Genomic DNA, 17,179 nt, shown 5'->3' with positions numbered 1-17,179 from the left:
TAACATCTCAGCAGTGTCACAGGCTGATTGCCTCCATGCCACGCCGCATTGAAGCAGTCATTTCTGCCAAAGGATTCCCGACCAAGTATTGAGTGCATAACTGAACATTATTATTTGTTGGTTTTTTTGTTTGTTATTAAAAAACACTTTTATTTGATTGGATGGGTGAAATATGCTAATTTATTGAGACAGGTTTTTTGGGTTATCAGGAGTTGTATGCCAAAATCATCAGTATTAAAACAATAAAAGACCTGACAAATTTCAGTTGGTGGATAATGAATCTATAATATATGAAAGTTTAATTGTAATCATTACATTATGGTAAATAATGAAATTTAACACTATATGCTAATTTTTTGAGAAGGACCTGTAGTATAACGAACAGCCCATAGTCATACACAGTAGTATAATGCACAGTCCATAGTCATACATAGTAGAATAATGAACAGCCCATAGTCATACAGAGTAGTATGGCCACTGATTTTGTAAAAAATAAATATATACGGTAACTACTTACCCTCCCTGTGCTCCTCCGCCACCCGCGTCCTCTTCTGAAGCCGGCAGCTGACTTCAACGTGCGACAAGAGCGCATGACGTCACTGCCATGCGCCCCTGGTCACGTGCACGCCAATATCAGCTGTTGGCTTTTGATTGGCCGGCAGTGTGCATATCTGCGCATGGACCCGATGGGTCTGTGTGGTGCAATACACTTCAGCTGGATGTGTTACGCACATCCAGTTGAAGCTTCTGCTGGCGTTTGCAGGGACCTGACTCGTTTGGCCTGGTCTCAGCACCGACTGCTGTCGTTGCACCACTGGCTACTCCATTTATTGACATGGGGTCTCTAATGATTAAGAACACCATCAAGAATAGATAGCAGGCGGCTGACCGTGCAGCTCTCAGCTATCTCATCTGAGTCTTCCATACACAGGAACGTACCCAAAGCAAGACAGTCTCTATGAGACAGAAATTAGATGCGGTCATCTGTATATGGCCATAACGTAAAATATCAATATGTGACATGTTGATGTAACAGACTTTGTGCACATGAAGGGCTTAAAAGGGCTGTCCAAGCCCGGTGTTTAAGTCTGCAGTCACTCTATATGACTGTAGACTTCTAAATCCTCACAGTGCGACCTGATTCCTTGGTGCCAGGAGTAGGCGGTCACATTCCGACTAGACGTGTCGCCGATGTCTAGTCGGTACATAACTGCATGTGTGCAAATTTCATACTTGCGGTCACGCGCCCGCCCCCTGCAGGTGCTAGTGCCAGAGAATCCTGACAGCATGCATTGTGCATGCTGTGAGGATTCACATGTCTTGAATTGAACTCCAAGTCTGGAGAACCCCTTTAACTTTAGAAAGGTTAATATGTAAAAAAAAATCCTATAGCAGAATTCATAATTTTTCTTCGTATTTCTCTACACATATCTGTTTCTCACGTACAGTTGGTGGGACATACATTAGTCAGCGACCGCCCAGGTAATGTGTTGGATGCATTAACAAAACAGCAGATTCTCAGAAGCAGATCTACGCAACATTTGAAAGCACCATCTGTGAGAAAACAACAGATCTGCTCCTTCAGTATGGAGGTATGGAGGAAGGGGCAACACTATAGACTATATGAAATAATGCGGCCCCCAGCAGATGGTCGGCAGACTCCTTCCAGAATCTACGGAGCCTTCTCATTTCTCATCCTTTGTATGGTCTTCCCTAATTATAGAAATTCTTCTAAACATTTTAACTCTTTGATTGCTATCTGGTACATAGGTGTCATATTATTGCCTCCATTACTGTTTGAGGTGGGTTACCACCAAGATGACTTACTCTAAAGAAAGGTGACAGACACATCAGATAACAGGACACCTTTAAAGGGAATGTTGAATCAGAAAATGACCTATGGTTTAAATCAATTTTGTGCTGCATGTATTTTTTTAAAGATTTTGGTGATTTGTTTTTTTCATATTACGATCTTTTAAGAAATAAATAAAAAAAAGGATATACGGTATATTTATCATTCTTGCAATTTTCCAACTAGCTTTTTTAGATTCATTCTTGCTGTCTTTTCAGGAAGATTTTCCATCAGTGTCACAGCTGATCCTGCTTCTCCTCTCTTCACAATGACCTTGGCACACGCTCATTAGATGCTTCATTAAAAAAGATAAGGTTGTGGTCTGCAAATGTACATGTGTTGTTTCCTGAAATGACAGAATGGAGGAGTGTCAAACAGCTACAGTGGCCACTGTGAAAATTGCAGTATTTTTATCGGATATTGTGATATGCAAAAAACAAAAGCCAACATTTTTTCAAACATAAATGAAACACAAAATCCTGATTTAAATTTTATAATCCATTTAAAGGGATTGTTCATTCTCATTCCCGAAGCCACTATGCTTCTTTCGTAGTACTTGATACGAGGTTGAGAAGACAAATCTCTTTTAAGTATTTATGGTCAGTATTTATTGCATGTGGTGTTTGACGCCAGTGTGGCTGATATAACTGGTTCCAGTCCTTGTCTTACACCTCTAAACCAGTAATAACAGGGTTTACTGTCTGCTTCTGGTACTGGTAATTAATTATCACTGCTGGAAATGTAAAGTTTTTTTTCGTCTTCCAGGCAGCCGTCTTAGGGCTCATTCTCACATGTGAGAAACTTGGATGAGTCTCACACGTCAATACCCGACACTCAGGAGCGGAGCGTGCAGCTGCATGTATTGCTATGTGGCTGCATGCTCCGATCCGAGGGCCGGGTGCAGTGACGGGTATTGACATACGAGACTCATCCAAGTTTCTCGCATGTGAGAATGAGCCCTTATATTTGCTCACGGAGGACTAGGATCACGTATCGACATCCCCTCCCAGGCTGGCAATATGGTCATTTCAGAACGAGAAGTTGAATATGTGTGTGCTCTTTCCTGACCAGGGTCCTTATAGATAAAGCTATCACAATGCCCATCAGCTGCAGAGTGAATCGTTCCTTCTATTGAAACCCCTTATTTTAAAGGAAAAGGCCATGAGATAAAAATTACGGAACCGCGGGCAGCAAGAAGCAGACACAAGCTGCGTCACTCTGAAAACTGAAACATAGGCCCCGATCCATCACTGCCTTTGTTCCTGTTTTTTTATCTAGTTTTGCCATTTTCTTTTTGCACCTGCAGCGCCCCAGAGTCCTGGTTCATTGCAGTAATGTTATTCTTCCACCAGGGGGAGTGATGTTCTATCTATTAGGCCATTCCTCACTTTAGGGTAAAACTGGTGGGTTGGGGAGGAAGTGAGAGAGTTCCTGGCTGGGGACCGACGAGGAAAGGTCTCCAGGTCGAGCTGGCTAGAGTGATCTCTAGTCAGATCCAGACTACGGTCTGAGGAGGGAGAAGGACACGGAGCTGCACCTGCAACCCATGCGGCAGCATCCTAGGAATTGTGCTGTAGTGAGTGAGAAAAGAAGTCATAGCAACAGGAGTGAAACATCAGTGGGAGACCAGCTAGAAGCAGGCTGCCTCCATCTGAAGCGCAGATCCGGTGGCCAGAACACCGAGGGAGTAAGGCTATGTTCACACCTTGCGGCGTCCCTCTGCGGGTTTTCCCGCAGCGGATTTGATAAATCTGCAGGGCAAAACAACTGCGGTTCTCCCTGCAGATTTATCGCGGTTTGTTCCGCGTTTTCCGCTGCGGGTTTCCGCCTATACTATTGATGCTGCATATGCAGCAATATGCAGCATCAATAGTAATGTTAAAAATAATAAAAATTGATTATACTCACCCTCTGACGTCCCGATCCCTCGGCGCTGCACCCGGCGGTCCGGTTCCAGAGATGCTGTGCGAGAAGGACCCTTCGTGATGTCACGGTCATGTGACCGCGACGTCACCGCAGGTCCTGGTCGCACAGCAACTCTGACCGGACAGCCGCGTGCAGCGCCCAGGAGCTCCGGACATCAGAGGGTGAGTATAACCAGAATTTTTATTTTTTAACCCCAAATATGGTTCCCAGGGCCTGGAGGAGAGTCTCCTCTCCTCCACCCCGGGTACCACCCGCACATTATCCGCTTACTTCCCGCAACGTGGGCACAGCCCCATGCGGGAAGTAAGCGGTTCAATGTATTCCTATGGGTGCAGAATCGCAGCGATTCTGCACAAAGAAGTGACATGCTGCGGGTTGTAAACCGCTGCGTTCCCGCGCGGTTTTTCCCGCAGCATGTGCACAGCGGTTTGCGGTTTCCATAGGGTTTACATGTTACTGTAAACGCTATGGAAACTGCTGCGGACCCGCAGCATCAAAATCGCGGCGGTTCCGCGGTAAAAACCGCTAAGTGTGAATATAGCCTAAAGAGCTCTATGCCGTTACTTCAGAGACTGGCAGGACAGTTAATTCCATGTTAGCTGCCCGACCTTTAATACCTAAGAAGACACGGTGGCAACTTGTGGGGGCCGGGGCGTCTCTAGGGTCCCTGTAAAAAGCCTCAGGCCATCAGTCATATGGGTTTGTTCTATCCGACCACGGGGAACAGTGAGAGGAGTAATAACAGTGAGGACCTTATTGGAGCTTATGCAAGTAGGGACCTACTGTGTTACTGTGCGCTAGGGGAAGGCTATTGAATTCCTCCTGGATAAGGGGACTCTGGATTTGACTTCAGACCGGCCGGACTCTGCCTACCCTGTGGTCCCTACCATGGACTGTGGATGCTGAAGCCTTCAGTAAAGGTAAAGAGACTGCACCCTTATGTCCTCGTTATTCACTGCGCCTTGCACCATCCACCATCTACATTCTGGGAAGCCCCGGGGACATACTTCACCTGTGGGAAGGTATACCATCTAGCTGCCATAACATCACCCCAGCGGACCCCTAAGCAGCATCGGTCACCCTGACCGAATACCACAGATGGCGTCACGAACACTATCCTATAAACTGTTGTCCTTTTTATTGGACGCCCCTCAAAGGGCCATGGACCGGGTCCAGCCACCGTGACATCCCCACCAACTACAGAAAGGGCTCGGTACCGAGTACCCCATTGCTCTGACGTGGGGGCGCTCCAACTTTTTGGCATCACGAACAGGATATACTTAAGCCCGAGAATTCGGGTCATGTGCGCCTAAGAACTGTGCCAGAATCGTATTTGAACTGCTTGTGCTTAAAGACTGTGTATTGCCATTTGCCGCCAAAATTCCCGCCAAAACAACCGCCATTACGGCACCACGAGGAGCGCTGGAGAAGAAGAAGGGCGTGGAGTTGTGGGCGTGAGCGAACTGAGAAGCGCGAAAAACAATGGCCGCCCAGTCCAAATATCTTTGTACCTTGAGGACGTGTCCGTCAGCAGCCGAGATCCGCCTCCTGATCCTCAATGGCAGGCGGAGACAGCGAAACAGGAACCGCCTACGGAGGAGAGAGTGGGAAAAGGACAAGGAAGTGAGCCACGTGGAGGATACCATGGCCAGTCGCCCGGAGCAAGAGCGTGGGGTCGGAGCAGAGGACTCCCCCAGCTACCCGGAAGGGCACCGCAGCCAAACCTTCACCGCTGACTCTGACTCCCTGCAAATTGGGGTGGAGGATCTGATAGACCAACTCCTGCAGCTGCAGGTGAAGACCAGGGCCTCGTACCAGGTGGCGCCTGTAGAAGATCCACCGGCGCTGACACCACTCCCTGCATCGCTACCGGAGCCGCTACTGACACCACCACGGACACCACCGCCGGCAGAGCCAGTCAACACCCAGGACACCGTGGTGGCAGGTAAGGACGCTGACCCTGCCCCGGTGACTGAGGACCTGCTAGTTGGCCCTGTCGCAGTGCCACCTCCCCGCGGTGCTCACCGCCTCCAGTGCCTCGGGCCCTGGGACCAGGCCACGGGCATGGAGCAATTCCTGAAGGCCCCAATTTTGCCCACCACCCTGCTGGGTGAGGTCTATGCGGAGCGGACTGTGTACCGCTGGGTGAATCCCAGATCAGATTTCATGGGGTTCCCCGGGGCAGAACGACAAGAGGGGGAGACAGTGGAAGTGCTAAGTTGGGAGGAATACCAGGCCCAACTTGCCCGAAAGAGGGAGGAGAAAGAGGAGGAATACCAGGCCCAACGCCAGGCTCATGACCAAAAGGACCTAGCAGTCAAGGCCCAGGCCCGCAAGGACCGCAGCACTCACCAGGCCCTGCGCAAGCAGGGCACCGTTGTAGCCTTCAAACTCAGAGGAGGACGGGGCTTCATCAAAGAGCCAGGGCTGTACGCCGAGGTCTTTGTAAATAGGAGGGACGTGGAGTCCCACCTACGGGAAGGCCATCCGGACCGAGACCTTTACCCGGGATCCCTATTGCTTCAAGTTTTGCACAATTTCATCATTGTTTTAAAGAACATTGGAATCATGGACGGTGAATGGTTCACAAACTGTTCCCTGTATATAGTTTGCACCTTCTTAAAGGTGCTCTCTACTGGTTTTACAAGAAGAAGCCTTTGCGAAGAAACTGTTTCTGATGACGACGTGAAAGTTTCTATTGTCTTAAAGTTTATAAGTGACTTGCATATTGGTTGTTTGCACTACCTCAGAAAAGACTTGCGTTTCCCCCTTAAAGGGACACTGTCACCTGAATTTGGAGGGAACAATCTTCAGCCATGGAGGCGGGGTTTTTGGGTGTTTGAGTCACCCTTTCCTTACTCGCTGGCTGCATGCTGGCTGCAATATTGGATTGAAGTTCATTCTCTGTCCTCCATAGTACACGCCTGCGCAAGACAAGATTGCCTTGTGCAGGCATGTACCACAGAGGACAGAGAATGAACTTCAATCCAATATTGCAGCCAGCATGCAGCCAACGGGTAAGGAAAGGGTGAATCAAACATCCAAAAACCCCGCCTCCATGGCTGAAGATTGTTCCCTCCAAATTCAAGTGACAGTGTCCCTTTAAAATGTTAAAGTGATGTACTTTAAATAAAATGCTAGGTTTTAGAAAAAGTAAATGCAGTAGGCCCGTGGGGGTAGACAGATAGTCCTGCATACGTCAAAGTAAAAAAGAAAGATAAAGAAAATGTTGATTTGCACCTTAAGGGTTAATGATAGTATACCCTTAGAGGGTACTTGCACTTAGTAAGATAGAATACCTGTACGGGTAATTATGTTTCATAGATAGATAGTAATTGTTTTTCAATTTGCCTTTGAAAGTTGTACGCACAATGTAAATATGTTATTGTTTGCAACGTTCAAGTGTTCTCACCTCCCATAAAGGGAAGCTTATTATATGTTAACTTGTTTATAGCATTTCAAAAATGTTGCATGTCTTTTGCTGATGTATTGTTGTTTTCTTTTTCCCAAAGGGGGGGGGGGGTGCAGCGCCCCAGAGTCCTGGTTCGTTGCAGTAATGTTATTCTTCCACCAGGGGGAGTGATGTTACATCTGAAGGCAATGAAGGAGATCTTTTGTCCAGGTATCACAGCCACACACACACTTCACACTCCAGCCACCAGGGGGAGCTAACGGTTCTATCTATTAGGCCACTCCTCACATTAGGGTAAAACTGGTGGGTTGGGGAGGAAGTGAGAGAGATCCTGGCTGGGGACCGATGAGGAAAGGTCTCCAGGTCGAGCTGGCTAGAGTGATCTCTAGTCAGATCCAGACAACGGTCTGAGGAGGGAGAAGGACACGGAGCTGCGCCTGCAACCCATGCGGCAGCATCCTAGGAAAGGACACAAAAGGAATTGCGCTGTAGTGAGTGAGAAAAGAAGTCATAGCAACAGGAGTGAAACATCAGTGGGAGACCAGCTAGAAGCAGGCTGCCTCCATCTGAAGCGCAGATCCGGTGGCCAGAACACCGAGGGAGTAAAGAGCTCTATGCCGTTACTTCAGAGACTGGTAGGACAGTGAATTCCATATTAGCTGCCCGACCTTTAATACCTATGAAGACACGGTGGCAACTTGTGGGGGCCGGGGCGTCTCTAGGGTCCCTGTAAAAAGCCTCATGCTATCAATCATACGGGTTTGTTCTATCCGACCATGGGGAACAGTGAGAGGAGTAATAACAGTGAGGACCTTATTGGAGCTTATGCAAGTAAGGATCTACTGTGTTACTGTGCACTAGGGGAAGGCTATTGAATTCCTCCTGGATAAGGGGACTCTGGATTTGCCTTCAGACTGGCCGGACTTTGCCTACCCTGTGGTCCCTACCATGGACTGTGGATGCTGAAGCCTTCAGTAAAGGTAAAGAGACTGCACCCTTGTGTCCTCGTTATTCACTGCGCCTTGCACCATCCACCATCTACATTCTGGGAAGCCCTGGGGACATACTTCACCTGTGGGAAGGTATACCATCTAGCTGCCATAACATCACCCAGCGGACCCCTAAGCAGCGTCACCCTGACCGAATACCACAGGTGGCATCACGAACACTATCCTATAAACTGTTGTCCTTTTTATTGGACGCCCCTCAAAGGGCCACGGACCGGGTCCAGCCACCGTGACATCCCCGCCAACTACAGAAGGGGCCCAGTACCAAGTACCCCATTGCCCTGACGTGGGGGTGCTCCACACCCATGTCATTATTCTGTTTGCACCTTTATGTCTCCCCTGATTTTTTTGGTTTTCCCTCTATAAGTGGAGAGAATTGATTACAGATGTTTTGGAACAACTTCACTACAGTCTCCCCCCTGGTTATTTTTGAGTAAGACAATATTATGACTCATTTTTTGGAACACTTTTTAGAAAACATGCTAAAAAGTTACAAAATCAGCTCTGGACAGAAAAAAAGACCATTTTTGACTTTGCGTCAAATTCATGAATCCTGTTGATTATGGAGAATAGGGCAGTAAAAAAACAATACTGCAAGGATAAAAAGGAAAGTGATTTACAAAAAAAACCCCACTAATGATGAACCGTGGCACCATGTGTCTCAGATGACTAGTCCGGCGGCAGGGCCATGGTGGCTTCTCCCCGCCCTGCTCACCATGACAGACAGATCTCTCCCTAGGTTTTTTGGTGTGTGTTTACACTTATCAATGTATGGCAACAAGGCAGGAAGAAGCTGCCAGGGACCATTCGTGTCAGATGACTAGTCCGGTGGCAGATCCTCGGCGGCTTCCTCTTGCCCATCTCACCACGACAGACAGAACTCCCCCTATGTTTGTGGTGTATATACACCTGTCAATGTATAGGAGCGAGGCAGGGAGAAGCCGCCAGGACCATGTCTCTCAGATGGCTAGTCCGAGGCAGGTCAATTGAGGCTTTTCCCTGCCTGTCTCACCATGACAGACAGATTTCTCCCTATGTTTGTGGTGTGTATGCACCTGTCAATGCATGGGAGCAAGGCAGTGAGAAGCCGCCAGAACCATGTATCTCAGATGACTAGTGCGGTGTCAGGTCCCTAGAGGCTTCTCCCCGCCTGTCTCACCATGACAGACAGATCTCTCCCGATGTGGTGTGTATGCACCGGTCAATGTATGGGAGCAAGGCAGGGAGAAGACGCCAGAACCATGTGTCTCAGATGACTACTGTGGTATCAAGTCCCTAGAGGCTTCTCCCCGCCCGTCTCACCATGACAGACAGATCTCTCCAGATGTGATGTGTATACACCTGTCAATGTATGGGAGCGAGGCAGGGAGAAGCCGCCAGGACCATGTGTCTCAGATGACTAGTCCGATGGCAATTCTCTGGTGGCTTCTCTCTGTCCATCTCACCATGACAGACAGATCTCTCCCTATATGTGTTTATAGGCCTGTCAGTGTATGGGAGCAAGGCAGGGAGAAGCCGCCGGATGCCTACCTGGGACTAGTCATATGGAACACATAGTCCTCCGCCAGCTTTAATGACTACAGTAACGCAGCCAGTATCTGATTCATGCTGCCCATGGTTCGGGCAGCTGACAGGTTCCCTTTAAACCACGCCATATGCAAATTTAAAGAATATTAGTTTGAGCATCAAAGGGGTTAAGTTCCATTGTGGCAATTGACAAGTGATGAGAATGAATGGGACTTTTTTCTGAAGTTTGTGTTTTTATTCTGACAGCCCAGGGCGGGATGTCACCGCGGCCGCCATCTTGTGAGTAGCGTTCGCTAGCACGTCTCCTGGCCATCCAGACAAACCCCCTTGTTACTTTCAAATATGATCATACTATCCGGTGTGCTGACAGCGATTGGGGATGTTTTATAGTCACCGTGTACCGGCATTAAAACTCCGGCAACATGGAAAAGGCGCTAATTATTATTATTAGTGTTTTATACTAACAATAAATGTCAAATTGAACCCGGCAAACAAATCGCTACCTGTCACCAAGTGAATGCAAAAGCAATCTCAGCAAAGTGAATTAAAACCCAAACAGGGCAAAACCGAGGCAGCGAGCGACGGTGGCGGCAGGCTGGCGAGATATTGAGCTCAGTCAGAGAAGATCAGAATGCCCTTGAGAGTGACAGGCCCGACGGTAATGTCTCTGCATTGACACGTTAGGGCACCTGGTTAGTGGGAGGTGTATAAGCTGATATCACTTCAAGTGTCGGAGCGGTAAAAACCACTTAATCACTGCAAATGGAAATAGGATATCAGAGAGGTAGCGGCTGGGGGAGCGGATTTGTTTGCTATATTGTACCGTTGGTGGGGCCGCTGCCAGGAGAGAATTAACTCTTCTAGTGCTGGGCATGGCAGAGAAGGAGGCGGCATGGGTGATAAAAAAAGTTAAGGGGTTTATTAGAATTTTTTAAATTTGGTGTTCAATTTAATTGAACTGAACTGCAATACCTGACACAACCACGGACTAGGGTGGCGCTGTTCAAGGAGTATGTTGCAAAATTTCATACAGCTCTAGTAGTATTCTTAAAAGCACATGGGGATCAGGGAGTAAATATTTCGCACTTGGGTCCAGGAGATTAAAGCTACTCATCTTTCCAGAGAAAATACTATTTAACCCGTCACTGTACTAGAAAATTAGAGGTGTATTCCAATCTTTATCAATGGCTGGATAGTTTTTGAAAATATAAGCAATTTTTCAATTAGCAGCTTATTAAAATTTGCTGCGGTTCTTCAGATATTAACATTTTTCTTTTGTTTACAGTTGGTTGCCTTGGAGGCTGACCACTGCTGCTAGACATAATTATATTCTCAGTGCTGACAAGCTATTTTCTATTGAGATTATTAATATTTGTTTGAAGCAGAAGCATGCCATTACCTTCTAATCCCGGCCAGCTTCAGTGCAGTGTTTACAAGCTAGACAGCAGGAGTGGTCGGTCTCCAAAGCAACAATCTGTACACAAAAGTAAAGAAAAGTGTGAATATCTCAAGAACGGCTGCAAATGTTAATAAGCCGTAAATAGCAAAAGTGCTTGTTTTTGCGAGAAGTATCCAAAAATACCCATCTATGAAGATGAGAATAACCCATTAATCTGTAACTTTCCACTTAACTTTATGCTTCAGTTGTTCACCTTTGTAAGGGTTAATCACAGTTTACTATATTGCTGGAGATTTGTGATGTACTGTAATAAATTATCTGGCAAATAGAGGGCAGCGGTGAGAAGCTGGAGTTGGAATGCATGGGTTTTGACGTTTGGTGGGCGGTTGGGAGGATTCGAAGGAGAGTTCAGGTAGAAGTGAAGCTGCGGATCCTTTGAGAAAGTCTGGGGTAGTGCAACTATGGATCTGTTGTTGGTGACTTTGGAATGCGTTGTTTGGTTTAACATGAGCTAACACGGTGAGGACAACCAAGTACACAGCATCTTGGGTTAGGCCACGTGAGGCCTTATTTTTAAGGACTTATGGAAGCTCTGTTCTGGAGAGATCGGCATTCCCTAAGAGATTCAAGACAGCGTTTCTATAGCTAATGACTTAGAGGAGCCCTGCATAGGAGAGAACAACATTCCGTAAGAGCTTCAAGATGGTGTTTCTGATTTTTCAGTACTCAGCCCAGCAAGGTTCCTTCTACTTTAGTCTCATGACGTATCGGTACCATCTTACATCTAAATATATATGTGCATATACAAATGGCTCCACAGCTCTCCTACAGACAGAATGATGGCTCCGCAGCTCTCCTACATGCAGAATGATGGCCCCACAGCTCTCCTACATACAGAATGATGGCTCCACAGCTCTCCTACATGCTGAATGATGGTCCCACAGCTCCCCTTTGTCATGGCGCCCGGGTATCTATGCTGCAGGGGAAGCTGCACACAGCAGCTGAGCAAGACGCCAAGTTTCTAACCTGAACCTACGGGACCTTTGACATGAAACAGCGTACAGGTAATGAACAGGACCTAAGACCATGTGACAGAGTGGGAGGAGTAAAGGGGGCGGAGCCATATCCCGGGGAAACAGAGAAGGGACAAGCACTAAAGAATTATCAAACAAGCTGAAGTCATAGCCAGGAGATCACGAGGTACCAAAACGGAGAGACAGGGGATCATCAGAAGCAAAGCCAGAGTTCAGTAGCCAGGAACACAAACAGGGTAAAGCACGGAAAGCAAGACAACGCTATGCAAGCCGGGCACACACTCCAGGAGTCACGCATACAGACAGAAACAGAATCTATAGCTGACAGAGAAACCAATAGAAACCAGGTTAGGAGCGAGTGTAAATACCCCTCCCATTTTGGAAAAGAGGCTAGCAAAATTAACCCTAACAGGACATTAACCATGTCCTGACCATGACACCCTTCATACAGAATGATGGCCCCACAGCTCTCCTACATACTGAATGATGACTCCACAGGTCTCCTATATGCAGAATGATGACTCCGTAGCTCACCTACATGCAGAATGATGTCTCCACAGCTCACCTACATGCAGAATGATGGCTCCACAGCTCTCCTACATACAGAATGATGGCCCCACAACTCTCCTACATGCAGAACAATGGTCCCACAGCTCCTCTTCATACAGAATGATGACTCCACAGCTCTCCTACATGCAGAATGATGGCCCCACTGCTCTCCTACATGCAGTATGATGACTCCACAGCTCTCCTACATGCAGAATGATGGCTCCACCGCTCTCCTACATACAGAATGATGGCCCCACAACTCACGTACATGCAATATGATGACTCCACAGCTCCTACATGCAGAATGATGACTCCACTGCTCTCCTACATACAGAATGATGGCCCCACAGCTCTCCTACATGCTGAAGGATGGTCCCACAGCTCCTCTTCATACAGAATGATGACTCTACAGCTCTCCTATATGCAGAATGATGGCCCCACTGCTCTCCTACATACAGAATGATGGCTCCACAGCTCTCCTACATGCAGAATGATGGTTCCACAGCTCCCCTTCATACAGAATGATGGCCCCACAGCTCTCCTACATACAGAATGATGACTCCACAGGTCTCCTACATGCAGAATGATGACTCCGCAGCTCTCCTACATGCAGAATGATGTCTCCACAGCTCACCTACATGCAGAATGATGGCTCCACAGCTCTCCTACATACAGAATGATGGCCCCACTGCTCTCCTACATACAGAATGATGGCTCCACAGCTCTCCTACATGCAGAATGATGGCTCCACAGCTCTCCTACATGCAAAATGATGGCTCCACAGTTCTCCTACATACAGAATGATGGCTCCACAACTCTCCTACATGCAGAATGATGGCTCCACAGTTCTCCTACGTACAGGATGATGGCCCCACAGCTCACCTATATGAAGAATGATGGCTCTACAGCTCTCCTACATACAGAATGATGACCCCACAGCTCTCCTACATGCAGAATGATGGCTCCACAGCTCTCCTACATACAGAATGATGGCTCCACAGCCAGGGCTGCCACTAGAAATTTTGGGGCCCCATACTGGCAAAATTTTCGGGGCCCCCTTGAGACTCCGCCCAGGCTCCACCCCAGCCCCGCCTCCAGGCTCCACCCCTCGAACTGACCACAGTCCCACCGCTCTCTCTTGGAAAAACTCCACTTCTCACCAATCACACATTAACAGTTCCCATCACCAGATCACATACATAGCCAGCAGCTTTTGTTTTGGCCAAAAGATTTTTTAAGCCGCCACCATAACACGGTAGACACTTTTGGCCGGGCCCTACTCTACTGTAACCTATTAAATATTTGTTAAAATATGCAATACAATTTAGGTATATTTTTATTTATTTTTCAATTTTTAAAATGACCAATAATATCACATAGAAGGAACAAATAACACAACACCATGACCAGATGACATATTACCACCACAGTGATCGAATAATATCACATACATGGAACAAATACCACAACACCATGACCAGACCACATATTACCACCACAGTGATCGAATAATATCACATACAAGGAACAAATACCACAACACCATGTCCAGACCACATATTACCACCACATAGTGACTGAATACTACAATTCTGATCAGTAATTTTAAAAAAAGCACCATACTATCACCATAAGTGCCATTATACACAGGAGATCTGTACTTAGTATGCAGTGTCTGTGTACAGATAATATAGTGATCACTAGTGAAATTATACACAGGAGCTCTGTATACAGTGTATAGTGTCAGTGTATAGGTAACACACTGACTCACCAGTGACGTCTCTAGGTGAAGTCCTTCATCTTTCATCCAGCACAGACAGCATCTCCTCTGCCCGTGTCCAGCTTTCTGCCCCTTTGTCCAGCATTTTTCCCCTGTGTCCAGCATCTTCTCTAACCAGCTTTCTGCCCCTTTGTCCAGCATAATGCCCCTGTGTCCAGAATACTGCCCCTTTGTCCAGCATAATGCCCCTGTGTCCAGCATAATGCCCCTGTGTCCAGCATAATGCCCCTGTGTCCAGCATTCTGCCCCTGTGTCCAGCATTCTGCCCCTGTGTCCAGCTTTCTGCCCCTTTGTCCAGCATAATGCCCGTATCCAGCTTTCTGCCCCTTTGTCCAGCATAATGCCCCTGTGTCCAGAATACTGCCCCTTTGTCCAGCATAATGCCCCTGTGTCCAGCATAATGCCCCTTTGTCCAGCATTCTTCCCCTGTGTCCAGCATAATGCCCCTTTGTCCAGCATTCTTCCCCTGTGTCCAGCATAATGCCCCTGTGTCCAGCATAATGCCCCTGTGTCCAGAATACTGCCCCTTTGTCCAGCATTCTGCCCGTGTCCAGCATAATGCCCCTGTCTGTGTCCAGCTTTCTGCCCCTTTGTCCAGCATTCTGCCCCCGTGTCCAGCATCTCCTCTGCCCGTGTCCAGCTTTCTGCCCCTTTGTCCAGCATTTTGCCCCTGTGTCCAGCATCTTCTCTAACCAGCTTTCTGCCCCTTTGTCCAGCATTCTGCCCCTGTGTCCAGCATTCTGCCCCTGTGTCCAGCATTCTGCCCGTGTCCAGCATTCTGCCCCTTTGTCCAGCATAATGCTCCTGTGTCCAGAATACTGCCCGTGTCCAGCATAATGCCCCTGTGTCCAGCATAATGCCCCTGTGTCCAGAATACTGCCCCCGTGTCCAGCATTCTGCCCGTGTCCAGCATTCTGCCCCTGTGTCCAGCATTCTGCCCCTTTGTCCAGCATAATGCCCCTGTGTCCAGCATAATGCTCCTGTGTCCAGAATACTGCCCCTTTGTCCAGCATAATGCCCCTGTGTCCAGCATAATGCCCCTGTGTCCAGAATACTGCCCCTTTGTCCAGCTTTCTGCCCCTTTGTCCAGCATAATGCCCCTGTGTCCAGAATACTGCCCCTTTGTCCAGCATAATGCCCCTGTGTCCAGAATACTGCCCCTTTGTCCAGCATTCTGCCCCTGTGTCCAGCATAATGCCCCTGTCTGTGTCCAGCTTTCTACCCCTTTGTCCAGCATTCTGCCCCTGTGTCCAGCATCTCCTCTGCCCCAGCATGCCCAGTATTCTGCCCCCGTGTCCAGCATACTGCCCCGGGCCCCCTCCCCTGGATCGCCGCTACCAAAAAAAAACAAAAAACTTCTTACCTTGCCATGCTCCCGCGGCGGGCGAAGCTCCTCCACGCAGGTGAAGGACGCACTCGCCGGCGGCTGACGATGACGTCAGACGCCGGCGAGGTGCGACTGCGCACTGCCGCCGTTCAAGTCAGCTGCCAGCCTCCGACTGGCTGGCGGCAACTGTTAACTATTGACGTGCGGGCACGGGCCTGCACGTCAATAGTGAGCCGCAGCGCCTGCAGGGGGGGCCCGGTGAGCAGATGAGATGGGGCCCGATGCGGGGCCCCTCTGCCCACCGGGCCCCATACGCCAGTCATGGCTGTCATGCCCTGATGGCGGCCCTGACTATGATATAAATATTTATTAACCAGTTTAAAAAACAAAGGAAAGGATATTAGGTAATTAGTGTGTAAGAAACAAATATAATGACAGCAGATACTCTTAATAACACCGAATAAGAGTATATGCAAGTACACTTACTCAGAATTAACATTTATGTCCAAGGAAAATACAATGCGATTAACCCTTTCTATGCATAAATCAATAAAATTACAGTCTTGTGCTAGTACTTTAGTAATCACCTATTCCGAGCACTTTTATAGAAGAGGCCTGTTTTCCCTAACTAATTAGGCCTCTGTAAGGCTATTTATATATGTGCATATATATTCAGATGTAGGATGATATGGGATTTCCTGAAACTGAAGTAGAAGGGTCCTTGCTGAGCCGAGTCCTGAATAATCAGAAACGCCATCTTGAAGCTCTTAGGGAATGCAGATCTCTCTAAAGCACGGCCTCCCTATGTCCTTAGAGATGAGGCCTCACATGGCCTAGCCCACGATGCTGTGTACTTGGATGTCCTCACCGACTCTGCTCATGTGAAACTGGACAATGCATCTCAGAGTCACCAACAGATCCAGAGTCTCATCGCCCTATCCAGACTTTTCACAAGGATCAGCACCTCCACTTCCCTCCAATCTCTTCTTCTACCCTCTTCTCCTCTACCCAACTGCTCTCCAACTGCCAAAACCCCTGTACCCTAACTCAAGCCTTGTGCTGCTCCTTCTACTTGCCAGGTCATATATTACCTCACAAATCTACAACAATACAGTAAACCCTTGCACTTTCGTACAGTAGCCTCACAACTTTCCTACATATAGAATGATAGCCCCATAGCTCCCCTACATACAGAATGATGTTCCCACATTTCCCATACATACATAATGATGGCTCAACAGCCTCCATACATACAGAACAATAACCCCACAGCTGTCCTACATATAGAATGATGGCCCCACAGCTCCCCTACATACAGTATAGAATGATAGCCACACAGCTTCCATACACACAGTATGATGGCCTC

The sequence above is a fragment of the Ranitomeya imitator genome, chromosome 2, assembly GCF_032444005.1.
Source record: "Ranitomeya imitator isolate aRanImi1 chromosome 2, aRanImi1.pri, whole genome shotgun sequence".
NCBI lineage: Eukaryota > Metazoa > Chordata > Amphibia > Anura > Dendrobatidae > Ranitomeya > Ranitomeya imitator.
The sequence above is the reverse complement of the archived record's forward strand: the minus strand, read 5'-3'. Positions refer to the sequence as shown.